The sequence below is a fragment of the Triturus cristatus genome, chromosome 8, assembly GCF_964204655.1.
Source record: "Triturus cristatus chromosome 8, aTriCri1.1, whole genome shotgun sequence".
NCBI lineage: Eukaryota > Metazoa > Chordata > Amphibia > Caudata > Salamandridae > Triturus > Triturus cristatus.
This window is the reverse complement of record NC_140591.1, coordinates 267,472,959-267,487,630: the sequence shown is the minus strand read 5'-3', so window position 1 is coordinate 267,487,630 and position 14,672 is coordinate 267,472,959. Positions and strand designations below refer to the sequence as shown.

At 44.8% G+C, this 14,672-nt stretch overlaps 1 protein-coding gene and 1 pseudogene across 1 annotated transcript in view; one reads left to right on the top strand and one right to left on the bottom strand.

Moving 5' to 3' along the window:
• Positions 1-14,672, top strand: part of GUCY1A2 (guanylate cyclase 1 soluble subunit alpha 2) — a 1,089,165-nt gene that overhangs the window by 1,008,929 nt on the left and 65,564 nt on the right. The gene's annotated exons all lie outside the window — the stretch shown is intronic.
• Positions 670-1,275, bottom strand: LOC146801956 (THO complex subunit 7 homolog pseudogene; annotated as a pseudogene).

Below are 14,672 nucleotides of genomic sequence, written 5' to 3'. Positions count from 1 at the left end.
GATACGATCATTAGATGATTTTGAAACAAATGGAAATAGCGTAGGCAGTCAGTGGTTAACCTAAAAATATGGCACGTTTTTCCCCCTTCGCCAAGGACCCCCTCCGCAAATATAGCAATTCCCCGCCAATTAGCAATCCTTCTAGGTTCAGTACATCTTACAGAGGAGGGTCTCACCCATTGCAACTAGAGTATGTCATTTGATCACACTTAAGGCAAGATCTGCATTTCTGCACTCAGTCTCTTGATATTTCTTCTCTCATCCAGTCCCCATCCATACCCATTGTTTATACTATTCTTATTCTAGGATTTAACCCTTGGGCCCTCTAATAAGAGTGTTACTTTTCATGTCGCTCTCCTTTGATTCTTCACCAGTAATTGTTTTCTACGTTTGCCCCATTTGATTGATCAAGTTGTTGCTACTGGTCCACCAGTGTATGTCCTTAAGCTCACGCCGTGTCAAGTCTCCAATTTGGATCAAACGAGGTCTACTCAAAGTTCGAGACTGGGGCAATATGTCTTGCAGATCTGACTTAAATCCAGCTTCCCCGATGTCATCAGAGCTGGACATAAATGGTGACAATGTGTCCTGTAGCTCTGGCTTAGCTCCAGCCTCCCCGCTTGGGTCCATTAAACATTCACAGAGCTGGGCATCGGAGACGGTTTTATCTCACGGTCTACTCTCACTCTGCGTGTGCATTTCCTGTGACTCCTCGGCCAGTTTCGCGTCGTTCTCCAGGGTCTGCTGTAGCTCGTGGATGGAGCTGAGAAGGACGTGGAACTGTTTGCGCTTCAGCTCCAAGCGGTCTTCCGTATCTCCTTTGGTTTGAGTCAGGCGCCCTAGCTCCTCGCTCAAGCCCTCTAGCTGCCCCAGCGTCTCGTGTCTGTCCGGGTGCCTTTGAATCACTTTGCCCAGGGAGTCGTATTCCTGTCGGTTTTTCCGAATCTGCTTGGCAAGCAGGATCTGCCTTTTGCAGTCGGAGACCTTCTCGCGGGCTGCAGCAATACTGCTCTCTATGTCCGCGTACATCTGCTCATAATTGAACGTCTCTCGCAGGTTCATGTTATACACCAGAAGGGCTTTTCCCATTGCGAACTCACACTGCGAGACTGTGGCGAGCATCTGCTGGTAGGAGACGTCCCCGTCCTCAGAGTCGGAGTGACACCACTTCACAAAAGACTTAACCAAAAGGCTGAGGCGTCGGTCATCACCGGCACCGTCGCCATCGATTAGGAGCCGCTTACGGATAATTTTGTCATCGGTGACAGCCCCCATGCCTTAGACGTCCTAAACCAAGAGTCAAGTAAGTCAAAGCAGTCACCGTAATCAGGCTATCACAACGCAAAAGTCGCCGAGCTGCAAACTGCCACAAAACCACACGTGTTACAGACCACCAAAACAGAATCAGCAGCCCAGAATTACCCCTAAGCTCTTCTGCTCACTCTATCCGGTGAAGCCTGCCCCGGCAGCGCCGCCACCAGCACAACAACACGGCGCCGAAAGGATAGATCCTCACGGCCAGACTATAGCAAAAAAATGGCGGATGGAAGCTTCAAAACTTTTTCCGATTCGGGGGCGTGTTCCTGCTGTTCTAAAAGGGCGTGGCTAAAAAGTGGAAAGAACAGCAAGGAACACGCCCCCGAATCTGAAAAAGACGGAGCATATTTGGAGGGACGGCTCTCTCCTCCAATGGCGGGCCTCCGTTTAGGAAGCCAGCCAATGGAGGAGAAGCAAAAAGAGAGGCGGGCTAAATAGCCACTCTAGGAAACATTAAATCTTCCGACTTCCGGTTCTGCCTTCGGCAGACCGGTAGTCCTCGACCTAAAAACAAAACTGTCATAAATTAAGGTACCATTATAATTTTTGGTATTATGCCAGGTGTTGCCACAATGTGCCAGGGTGTTTCCAATATACACCTGGGGCCGTATTATACAAAGTGCACCGAAGGATCATTGGGCATTTATGCCCACTTTGCGTACCCCCGGGGCACTTTAATATTACATATGGAGCCGCAGACGCTTGAGCAGCCCCTTTCTGTAAAACGGATAGCACATATATAGCACCAGCGCTACCATCAGAAGGCGATCCCTCATTTGTATGAGGGCATGTCCCATGCAACTGAGGGAATCTCTTTGCCTCTGCACCCCAGCCGTATTATATACGCGAGCGCAAAGGTAAAGAAGCTGTCAGGAGGCTCGCTGACAGTGCCTCATCGAAAAGGTGGTGTACTGTCAGTGCGCCACCTGTTTGCAGCCCCCTGGAGGGGGTGAAGGGAGTCCATCCCCTTGCAGACAGGTGCAGTCGCTCACTGCAGATAACGGTGTCTCTTTCTATAATCCACTCAGAGCGATTGTCAGTCATACCATTCACGAGAAAACGTTACTCGGCACATTGCTTTCGTCACTGTGCCACGTTATTTGTGCCTCCACCCACATCTCACTTCTACCACCAACAAGCTTACACCAAGGGCATGCCAGAAGGGAAATACCGCTAGACGGAAAAAAATAGGAAGTATGCTTCGTGAAGTCAAGTCTGTAAAGGCGCAGAATTTTACTAAGAATATCAGAAATATGAAAACCCATAGTAAAAATATCAAAAATACTGATAAAGCATCCATCAGTTTCTTTGGGGGAGGCCATTGTGGGTGGTGAGTCACAACCAGTCATATCTGAAAAGAGAAAAGGAAACAGGTGGTTCCTCTAACCCCTGTGAAAGTGTGAGAGCCCCTGCCTCTTAGGTCTAAAGGCTGACAAATGCTATGAGGAAATCACTATAATTTAACGGGCGGCTTCTCTAGTGCAAATGGCAGCTCAGCATGGCCACTTACATTAAACGGTGAAACTGTAGATTTTCATCTCCATATCTGTTCAAATTCGATTTTGGAAACACATTTTCGAAGTTTGCGTTCCTGGTAAACATTATATGGAAGTTTTGTTCTTTTTAGGTTGAAGCTTGTCATACAGCACAGCTGTCTGGTTTGCTAAAGACAACTTGGGGACTTTCAGGAAGCTTCCCTTGGAATGCATTCTGCCCATTGCTTACCTTTGGCTTGGTGGTTTGTAACTTACATTTTCTGGCTTTCAATTTACTAGCCTTAATTGTTTTAGGCTTTCCAGGGAGAGTTTTTACCTCCCAAGGAGTAAAGCCTTTTCACCCCACACCCTTTGTATTCTTACATGAGTGTACTTGCTGTAAATAGGCCTGTAAATCTTATTCTTATAGTGTCAAATTTGCTGTGCATTGAAAGACAAAGGTCAAATGTCAGGCTCTATCTTTTGAGGGAGCTTGGTGTTTACTTTTATTTAACTGACTTCACAGTGAGAGGATTTACATGACAATCTTGCTGGACACTGGGGGTAGGAAAGGTTTTTTTTCTAGCAAACAACAACATTTAAATGAACTGTGCAAGTATTTCAGAATATATCAGAATTAGGAACGCACAAATGAAGCACATATTTTGTTAATTTTGAAGTTTGTTAGAAACATATACTTTAAAGCAATCAAAACAAATCAATAGGTGATGCAATTTCCACACATTATGGTTTGTGCCCTGTATAGTTTTATTAGTAAAACTGTATGCCTGTGCAAATATAATGGTCATTTCAATTGAAAATGTGTTGTGTGTAGTGCAGTGCTACCACAACATACATACTCCATTCTACGCCACTCCACTCTACTCAGCACCACTTTACCCAACTGCACTCTACTCTGCACCACTCCAAACCACTGCACTCCACACCACTGTACTCTCCCCCACTCTGCACCACTCCAGTCTACACCAGTGCACTCTTCACCACTTCACTCTACACCACTCCAGTTTAGGCCACTTTAATTTACTCAAGCCCACTCCACTCTACGCCACTCCACTCTACGCCACTCTGCAACACTGCACTCTACGCAACTAGGCCTTATGCCAATACACTCTATGCCAATGCACTTTACTCTGCAACACTCAACTTAATGCCCCTGCACTCTTTGCAAATCCACTATATGCGAGTCTAATCTACTCTGCACCACTACACTCTACACTAAGGGTGGGCGGAGGGCTCCGCTCCGCCCACGGAGTGTATGCAGTGCTGCCTGCTTCGTGGTCCACGAAGTAGGCGTAGCAGGCAGCACTACGCACACGGCGCAGCGGAGCAGAGCTGCCCGCCACCCGCCTCCCGCCTCCCGCCCGCCCTCATTTAAAAATAATTTTAACTATTTTAAAGTATGAAAATTCCTTACCTGAGGTGCGGCGTCCCAGGGCTCCCTCTTCCTTGTGCAACCGCAACTTCTTCCTCACAAATGCGCATGCATGGGAGGGCGGGCGGGAGGCGGGCGGCGTGTAGTGGGGCTACGTGGAGTGCGCAAGTGTGCGTAGATTTGGCCACACTACGCGATGCTCCACGTATCCCCACTACGCCCATTGCACCCAGGGTTACTCTACAACACTACACTCTACACCACTTTAGTCTACTCCACTTCCCTCTACACCAATGCACTCTATGCCATTCTACTCCACTCAACTCTATGCACTACACTCTGCACCACTCTACTCTAAACCACTGCACTTGACGCCTCTCTGCTCTGTTCTGCACCACTTTAGTCTACAGTACTGCTCTCTATGACACTCTACACCACTGCACTCTGTAATGTTCTACTCTGCACGTTCCACCACTGAACTCCATGTCACTCTACTCTGCACTACTGCACTCTATGCAAATGCACTCTATGCCACTCTACTCTGCATCACTGCACTCTACATCACTGCACTCTGCATGACTCCACTCTACACCATTGCACTTCATGCCACTCCAAACCACTGCACTCTCTGACACTCTACACCACTGCACTCTACGCCACTGTACTCTGTGCCACTGAACCCTACGCCACTGAACTCTATGAAGCTCTATTCTGCAAAACTCCACTTTGCACCACTGCATTTTATGATGCTGCAATGTGTGCCACTGAATTCTATGCTGCTGCACTATATGCTGCTGCTCTCTACACCATTACTCTCTGCAATACTCTACGCCAATGCACTCTACACCAGTCCACTCTACTCTACTCTACTGCAGCACCATCTATGACGCGATACCAAAGGGGATGATGGACGGAGCGTTTGAGCAAATCAAACACTCACATCCAGTCAACTGATCTGGGTTTAATCCATCATCATTCTTTAGCTCACCCCACCACCCCAGTTCAGACATGGCCATAAGCAAATCAGTCTGACCCTGTGCCTCATGGGAACAGTCCAGCCCGAACTGCCAAGCCATTCATTCCCTGGACCGGAAACAAGCATCCTGGGACCGGTTTCGGGTTCATAACCCTCATCCGCCAGGCTATCTTGAATCCAGTGGCAAAGTGAGTAAGGGACCCACATCTGGGCATACCCTGCCAATTTAGGGCGAACAAAGCGATAACAAAGCGATACCAAAGGGGATGATGGACGGAGCGATTGAGCAAATCAAACACTCACCCCCAGTCAACTGATCTGGGTTTAATCCATCATCATTCTTTAGCTCACTCCACCACCCCAGTTTAGACATTGCGGTATGCAAATCAGTCTGACCCTGTGCCTCATGGGAATAGTCCAGCCCGAACTGCCAAGCCATGTCTTCCCTGGACTGAAAACAAGCATCCTGGGACCGGTTTCGGGTTCATAACCCTCATCAGCCAGGTTATCTTGAATCCAGTGGCAAAGTGAGCAAGGGACCCACGTCTGGGCATACCCTACCAACTTAGGGCGAACAACGCGATACCAAAGGGGATGATGGACGGAGTGTTTGAGCAAATCAAACTCTCACCTCTCGTGGTGAGAATCCTGTGGCATTGCGACACAGTGAGAACTCTCTGTGTGTGTTTTACGTTGAGCGTCTCGCATACGCTTCTACGTCAGCACGTCATCTACGTGGCGGCCATCTTTGGTTTATGCGGTTACCAAGACAACGCCTGCTCAGCTATGGTGCTCCGTGATCTTCCGGACCTGCGCAGCATAGTGCTTTCAGCGGCGATGCACACGCCTTCGTGTGTTACTCCGTAAAGTATTCGACTCTTCAGCGGCGATGCACACGCCTCCGTGTTTTGTTTCGTAAGGTATTCGACTCTACTGGTCTTCAGGGCGTGTTGGTGTTATACAGGTACTGTCGTTTTGCCCATGCTGTACTGCTGGTTCGTTTTCTTACTGGTGGGGAGAAGATAAGAACACTTTTCAGTGCTCAGTGGACTCTGGAAATTATTTGTTTCTTTGTGCATTCCTTTTGATTCTTAGTAATTCTCACACATAGTGCTTTACTTTCAGTTTTTTCTCTTGTTTTGCTTGCATTTCGAGCCACTATGACGAATGAAAATCCATCCATTGTTCTTCCTCCAAGTTTTCTTGCCATTCCCGGACAACCAAGCATCTCTTGGGATGATTGGTTTCCGATGTTCGAGAATTACCTAGACGCTTTGGATGCACAAGATTATTCCGCTAAGAGGAAAAAAGCACTTTTATTAGGCTCCTTGGGCAAAGAAGGTCAACGCATTTTTCGCTATCTACCACAAGCTTTGCAGGCAAATGGGCAACCTGTTCCAGACGAGTACAAAGAAGCTATTTGTCGCTTAGAGGTCAGGTATGCGAAGGAGGAGAACTTAGTTATGAATAGATACAGGTTCTACACCAAAAGTCAAAAAGTGGGGGAATCAATTGATGACTTTGTGTCAAGACTGAGAGAAATGTCTGTGAAATGCAAATTTGGCGGTATGACGGATGAACTCATAAGGGACCAACTTATTGTGCAGTGCAATAACAAGAAAATTCAAGAGTGTCTTTGGGCAGCGAAAAATCCCAATTTACCAACGGCCATAGAATTAGCTAAAATTGTAGAAGAATCACAGGGGTGCATGAAAGAACTAGAACAAAAGAGTTCCAGCGATGTCAATGAAATCTCTGTTCAAGAGTTTTCAGAGCAAACCAATACCTTCGGTGAACAGGTCGACGTAGCTGCAGTAAAAAACAAGAGGTTTACAAAAAAAGTTCCTACTCCCAAACCCCTCACCACACAAAAGTTGCCTTTATCTCGTTTGTGTAACAGATGTGGCAGCACTGTTCATTCTTCTGACTCAAAATTTTGCTTTGCAGCCAAACAAGAATGCTTAAAATGTGGTCGCATGGGCCATTATGCGAGAGTTTGCCGCAGCAAATCTCGTCCTTCTGTTGCTACTGTGGAAGATTATGCATTGTTTGATGACGATGGTGACAAGATCTTAGTCATAGATGGTGATTCTACTATGTCAGTTGAGAAGCGCAAAGTTAGGCCTAAGGCGCTTTTCATCATACACTGTAAAGAAATGTACTTAATGGTCGATACAGGTTCAAGATACACTATTATCCCACATGAGCTCGTGGTGAACAAGTGGGGTACCAAAATTCTGTTACCTAAAGATTTCTCTCCGGGGGGTTATCAAGGGGAGACTATTGATATCTTAGGGTACTTTCCTGCGAATATTGTCTTCTCACATAGGAACATACAGGGCAAAGTTTATGTTTCCAAGTCGGGCCCAGCAATACTGGGTTGGGTTCATCAGTACGATTTGGGAATTATTGTTAATCCTCGTGCTTCCCCACAAGTGATGATAGTCGAGGATAGTGGGTTGGGAAAAGTTTTGGGTGATGCTAGCTCTGTATTTAGAGAGGGTTTAGGTCAACTTAGAGGATATTCTCATCGAATTGTCCTCAAGGAATATTCTGTTCCAATACAGCACAAGGTCAGGCGCATCCCAATAGTGGTCAGGCAAGAAGTTAAGAATATGATTGATGACATGTTTGCTTCTGGAGTCATTGAATCCGTAGAAGCTTCACCATGGGTTTCTCCCATTGTCGTCACGAAAAAATCGGACGGCAAGCTCTGTTTCTGTGTAGATTTGAGGTCCTTGAATGATTGTGTGGTTGCGGACACTTTTCCCCTTCCTAACATATCCGAGTTGGTCACTACACTGCATGGCGCTAAAGTGTTTTCTAAGCTGGATCTCAGAAGTGCCTACCACCAAATTAACCTTCATAAAGATTCAAAGCACTTAACTGCTTTTATCACGCCTTTCGGCACTTTCCAGTTTACTCGCTTGCCATTTGGGCTCAATTCGGCGGCCAGTGTGTTTCAAAGGATGGTGTCTGATCTTTTTGAGGGTGTTGGCAATACTGTCTATTTTCAGGATGACATATTGGTCTATGGGCAATCGGTGGAACAACATAATGTCACTCTGAAAGTTGTGTTAGACAGACTTTCAGCGGCTGGACTGACATTACGCAAGGATAAATGTAAGTTCTTGTCGGACCAAATAGACTACTTAGGTTACACTATCAGTGCAGATGGTGTAAGTCCGAAAGAAGACTTGTGTCGTGCTATTCATTCTGCTCCTCAACCTCAAGACAAGGACCAGTTGCGGTCCTTTATGGGGCTTATTGAATATTACTCTAAATTCGTGAGAAATTTTTCTGACAAGACTTCCTGCATGAGGTCACTTTTGAAGAGGGGTGTTAGCTTTGTATGGTCTACTCAGCTGCAGGAGTCTTTTGAGGCTATCAAAAAAGAGATCTGTGAGGCAAAGGTTCTTACCCCGTTTGATATAAAAAAGAGTTCTGTGGTAACAGTGGATGCCAGTGACACTGGTCTAGGGGCTATGCTTTCACAAATCTCTGGTCAGTCTGAGCGTACTGTCGCTTTTGCCTCGAGGACCTTAACTGAAGCCGAGAAGAACTATTCGGTTATTGAAAGGGAGGCTCTGGCCGCTTCTTGGGCTGTAGAGCATTTTAGGACTTATCTGTGGGGCATGAAATTTGTGCTTAAAACCGACCATAAACCTCTCATTAAAGTTCTCTCTCCGGGGGGGACGGGCAAAGGCTCTGCTAGACTAGCTAGGCTTGCTTCAAAGCTCCAAGAATTCCAGTACACTGTCCAGTACATTCAGGGCTGGAGAAACACCTAAGCTGATTGCCTTTCAAGGTTGTCCTTGGATTGGCGCACAGTGGCAGGTCCGTCTTCGTCTGGGGATGACATTGCTGTTGCTTCTGTTGAGGATGCTGTGTTTGTGGGGGAGGGAGTTTTTCAAGCAAGTGATTGGTAGTGTGAAATGTCTGCTGATGCTACGTAACTAGAGGTTATTAAGCTTATCTCACTACGCTCCAGAGAGAGAGTGCAGTTTCAGTTTCTGTGCGTCCTTTTCTTAAAGTTTTGGAGGACCTTTCCCTTATTAATGATTATCTTATTGTTAAAGGGGAAAGGTTTATACCTCCTTGTGGTTTGAGGCGAAAACTTTTGGCTCTGGCACATGAGGGCCATTTGTGTCAAACTCTCACTCAACGTCGGTTGAAAGACCATTTTTGGTGGCCGGGTATGGACTCCCAAGTGGTGGACTGGGTGGAGAACTGTTCTATCTGTAGGGAGGGGGAAAAGAGGCTTAAGGTGGGTCCCAGCACCTCAAAGAGCCATATACAAAACCCTGGTTCACCATGGCACAGTATTTGTTTGGATTTCATTGGGCCCATGGGGGAACTACATGAGAAGGATAGGTTTGCTATAGTGGTTGTTGACATTTATTAAAAATGGCTTGTTGTGGATTTCACCAACAACATTACTACTGAAATAACTATTAGATTTTTGGGTAACTTGTTTAAGGCTGAGGGTCTTCCTTCGGTCATCATCACGGACAATGGTACTCAACTTACCTCCTCTGAGATGCAGTCCTTTCTTAAGAGTTGTGGAGTTACTCATCATCGCACTTCCTTGTACAACCCACAAGGTAATGGGATCTGTGAAAGGGCCAATAGGGTGGTGAAGGGCATTATACAAATGGCTTCTTCCGATGGTTCTATTGTAAGGAAGATGGTTGATGAAATGTTGTGGGCATATCGTACTACGCCGTTAGTGGAGGGGCAGCTGTCACCTTTCCAGATTATGAGAGGGCGAGTCCCAGGTTCTAAACTAGTACCAGCTTGGATGAAGCGTGTGGTGTCCTTGCAAAAGAATCCTTCAACCTTGCCTCCTACTTCTCCTCTTCGTCCTTTCCTTGTTAGGTCAAGAGTGGTAGAATTGCCAAAGGGCTATCTAAGTTTAAGGGTCCTTTTACTGTCAAAAAAGTTCTGGATCATTGTGTTATCCTCAATAATGGGGAGTGTTGGAATTTCAGACGAGTGGCTCTTCATAAAAGAGGTGTACCAACTCCCAGCTGTAGTGAATCTTCTCCCTTGGAAGAGAACAGTGGTTATCTCTTGGCGTCATTGCCACCTGAGCCTAACTCTGGGGTTTCTGCCTCCCAATGTGGTTGGTGGGTGGGGATATTCGTGCACATCTGGTGTTCAATCGGTTCCTGACTCCATTTCACTACCATTGCCTTTGGCTCCAAATCGTGTTCCACGGTTTCGAAGGGCTCCAGCTTATTTGCAAGATTTTGTACGTTAATTTGTGGTTTTTTTCCCATTAGAAAGAAAGAAGAGGTGTAGTACATGCTGAGTATTGTCAATGCTAGTAGAATGTTCCTTTCCCTATGTTCTCTGTTGCCTTATGATTCTAGGTTCTCTTCCACGGCAGTTGCGGTTGGCTTCTGCTGTGGAGAGTCCGTTCTTGTGTCCTCTCTGTACTTGAATAAACAACCTTACAATAAGAAAGCTGTGGATGACTTATTATTTACTACATCTTCCCTTTCACACTCTTTGCACACTCCCTTGTCAGCCTTCAACTGATGTCCTTCTCTTGCATACCCGTTCCAAGTTACTTTTGCATGAGTTGCAAAACTTGCACTTTTCTTTTGTGAATTGTATATATTTAGCATAAGCACAAATTAAGCGGGTTTTTGTTGCACAGTAACATGAGGAACAGTTTAGACTTTTGCAAATATGTTTCATGTTTGAGTCAATTTGTGCCATTCCACCTACATGGCATACCTATTGAATTGTCTGTCACCCCATGTTTTTATTGTTCCCTGCATATTAGGGATAAATAAAAAGGTTGCTCTCTGCCTAAAAGGAGGCATAGTCCATCGTGCTCCCTGGATTAGCTTTTGAAAAACATGTCTGAATAAATGTTGCTTTACTGGACAGTTTAGGGCTTTGACATAAAACCTGCACACAGACTACCTTCTATCTGAGAAAGAAGGGTCTTTTATAAATTGAAAGAAAAAAGGCTTACTATGATCCCCACACCTAGATAGAATTTCCTGCCAGGTGAAACACCTTCCTCCCAGAAGAAAATGGCCCAGCTCTCTGAAGCCATTAATGCTCAAAAACCTTCAATGAATGGACTGGATATGTAAACCTAAAACTTTACATTCCTTTACAGCAGATATTCATACCCAGCCTCTGACATAAAAATCTTGTAGTCTAATACGGAGGTCTTGTAATGTCTTATGCCTTGTTCTTTTAGGGAGTTTGGCCGTTTTTTTGAAGACCGGAAGCTGTGATCCTGCTTCCTTTACCATTCTCCAAATAAAAAAGTCATCTAACAATGCTCTCGAATCCAACATACAAACCAAAAAAATAAAGAAGAAAAACTTCATAGTATGCACGTATCTGAGGCAATGGCAACCCGCCCTGATTTATCCCCAGTTTTAGAACTGGATATTTAACTCTGGGTGCCTGTTTGTTCCAGATAAACTGTCGAAAAAGAATATCCAGCTTTTTGAAGAAGTCTGAGTTGATTTTTATCGGCACATTCATAAATAAAAAAACTAATATAGGCAAAATTTACATTCTTTTAGAGGAAAAGGGAGAAGAGACCATCTATCAAGTAGATCCCTGATTTTATTTTAGGTAACCTCATAATTCAATTTATAGAGTTCAGCATAGTAATTAGTTACGTAAACGCCTAGATATCAAAAAGGATTGATCGAGACCACTGAGCAATGTAGCCTATCAGGGAGATTATCACCTGAGGTGTTGAACATTAGGGTTTCTGTTTTAATATGATACATTTTGTAGCATCCAATGGATAGAAACTGCTCCAACTCACCCAAAACGGTACTTAAATTTAATTAATCAGGCCTGAGATACAAAATTATATCATCAGCAAATATTTTGAGCCTGACCATACCTTCCATTGGGGCTTTAATTCCCTGATTAGTCCTTATCCTGGCTGCCAATGGTTCGCTGAAAAAGGTAAATAGTACGGGCAATAAGGGACTGCCCTGATGAGTTCTCCGATTTACATCTATAATTCTGAGCATGCTAGAGTTCAAGAAAATTCGGGCCTGTGCACACTGGTATATATTAAATAGTATATTAATAATTACACTGGGAAATCCAACCATTTTAAGAGCTAAAAAAAAAAGGGTATCCCTGTTAACAAGGTTGAATGCTTTTTCAGCATCGACCATCATTATAGATGCAGGTATCTGATTAGTATTAAAAAAATCAATAGCATGTATTAAAAAAGTGGTATTAGCAGACATTTTCTTTTTCTGGCAGAAAGCCAGTCTGGTCTTTATGAATAATTTTCTGGGCGACAGGCGTGATTCTGTTGGCCCAGACTTTCATTAAGATTTTATCATCAGAATTTAGGAGACTGATAGGTCTATATAAGTTGACGTCACAGGATTCTTTCCTTTTTAACAAAACTAACAATAATTGATTCCTGTAATAATTGGGGGACCTCTTCACTATTTTTCACTGCATTAAAGAGCTCCACTAGAAACAATATTAAATCTTCCTGAAAGACTTTATTAAGCTCAATTGGAAAGCCATTGTTCCAGCAGGTCCTTCCTGATGGCATTGCAGCAATCATTTGATGAATTTCTAGTGCTGTGATATTGGCCACTAATTCCTCAGCCTGATTAATTAACATTTCCAGTAAATTGATATCCGAAAATTACTGCTGTATGGCTTCTTGTGAAACTGTATAGTTAGTGGAATAAAGTTTTTTTTATAGTGGGCAAGGAATATTTTTGCAACCTCCTCCCTATTAAGAGAAGGAGAAATAAGTAAGTAATCAATATGTGAGGCAGACCAGAATTTCTGGGAATAATATGTATACTGTGACATTTCCGATTGGGCTCTATCCCAAGGATCGATCAATTGATAATCTTGGATCATAATATCCAATACCTTTTTAGTTATAGGCTTAAGTTGTTTTTTTGTTTTATTCGAGGTATCCCTAGCTAAATCCTGGATATAATTACCCCCCCCCCCAAGTATTATCGGACCTACCACTCCTCTCATCAGGTCATTCATTTTAATAATACATTTAGGATCGTCTACTGTCGGGGCATAATTGATGCGATTACAGACGGAACCAGTACCCCGGCTGTGATCCATATTCACCTACCAATGGGGTCCCTCTGGTCCTGTATAATGTTTCAGTCTGACCCTCGCCCAAGAAAAATTGCAACACCCCTCACGGCCAGGCCAGCAGAAGCAAAATATGCCCTTACATAGTTCTACGGAATGTATAATTTTGGGAAATTGAACTTTAAGTGAGTTTCTTGAAGAAATAGGGGCAGATTTACAAAGCCCTTGCGCCAATTTTGCGCTGCCTTTGCGTCACTTTTGTGACGCAGCGGCGGCGTAAACCATCCGCCATGTTGTGCCCCATTTGCAACGTGACGCATCTAGGGAGATGCGTCACGTTCTAAAGCCCTGCGCCACATAAAAGCTGCGTCAGGTTTCATGTGGGGGTTCCAGCGCAGGGGGGGCGTTCCGGCGCAGGAACGGCTCGGAAAAGTGACGCAGTGAAATCTGCAAGACTTCACGCAGTCACTTTTCCGACGCTAGTGCGTCAAATCCTTACGCCTGCTTCAAGCAGGCGTAAGGTCTGACGCACCATGTTAGGGATAGGGCAGGTTGGAACAGTGCTGGAGTTGCGTCGTGCTTGCGACACAACTTCAGCACTGCGCCAACATCACACCAGCAGATGCGTCACGCATCTGCTTATCCTTGCGCCACGATGCACCGCATTGTATATGCGGCGCATCAGCGGTGGCGCAAGGGCAAACTTGCGTGACGCATCTTCCCTGGCACATCCTTGCTGATTTGCAGGGATGCGCCAGGGAACGTAAATCTGCCCCACAATATTTAAGGTGCAAAAGAGGTAAGCCACCTAAGTAAAGCCCCATATTTTTTACTATTTGTAATCCCATTTACATTGACCAAGATTAAGCGTACCGCAACCCCCATTTCAAAAAGACCAAAAATAAATCTCTTTTTGCTTTCCATTTTTTCCAACAATACTGTACTAACTATGATTCTGCTCCTTTTTTTCTTTTTTCTTTTTATTAAACAATTGTGATGATACCATAACAGGTCACAAAACCACTTGGCAGCAACATAGCAAAGGCAGGGCAGCTGTACACATTTTCCCATTACATCGCAGCACATTATAATACTAGACAGGTAGAGCATCAATGTCATTAGCATTTTTGCGCAAATCAACTGAGGGAGAGATACAAATTTCACCTCTGGATATATTCCACTTTGCCCATTTATGATCCCACTTCGCAGGACATCTTCTATTCTTAAACACATCCTTTTCCGCAATCATGGCATTGTCCAGATCATTGGCCCATTTCGAGTATTTCTGTGGGACACCCGTCCCCCACCCCTAAGCTGTATTTATTTGACCCAGAGCAAAGCCTAGGGGATTCTGCACTTTTTAAATATTCGTGCCCCCACCACCAACCCACACTGACCCCCCACCCCTGGACAGAAGGGAATAGCCCAC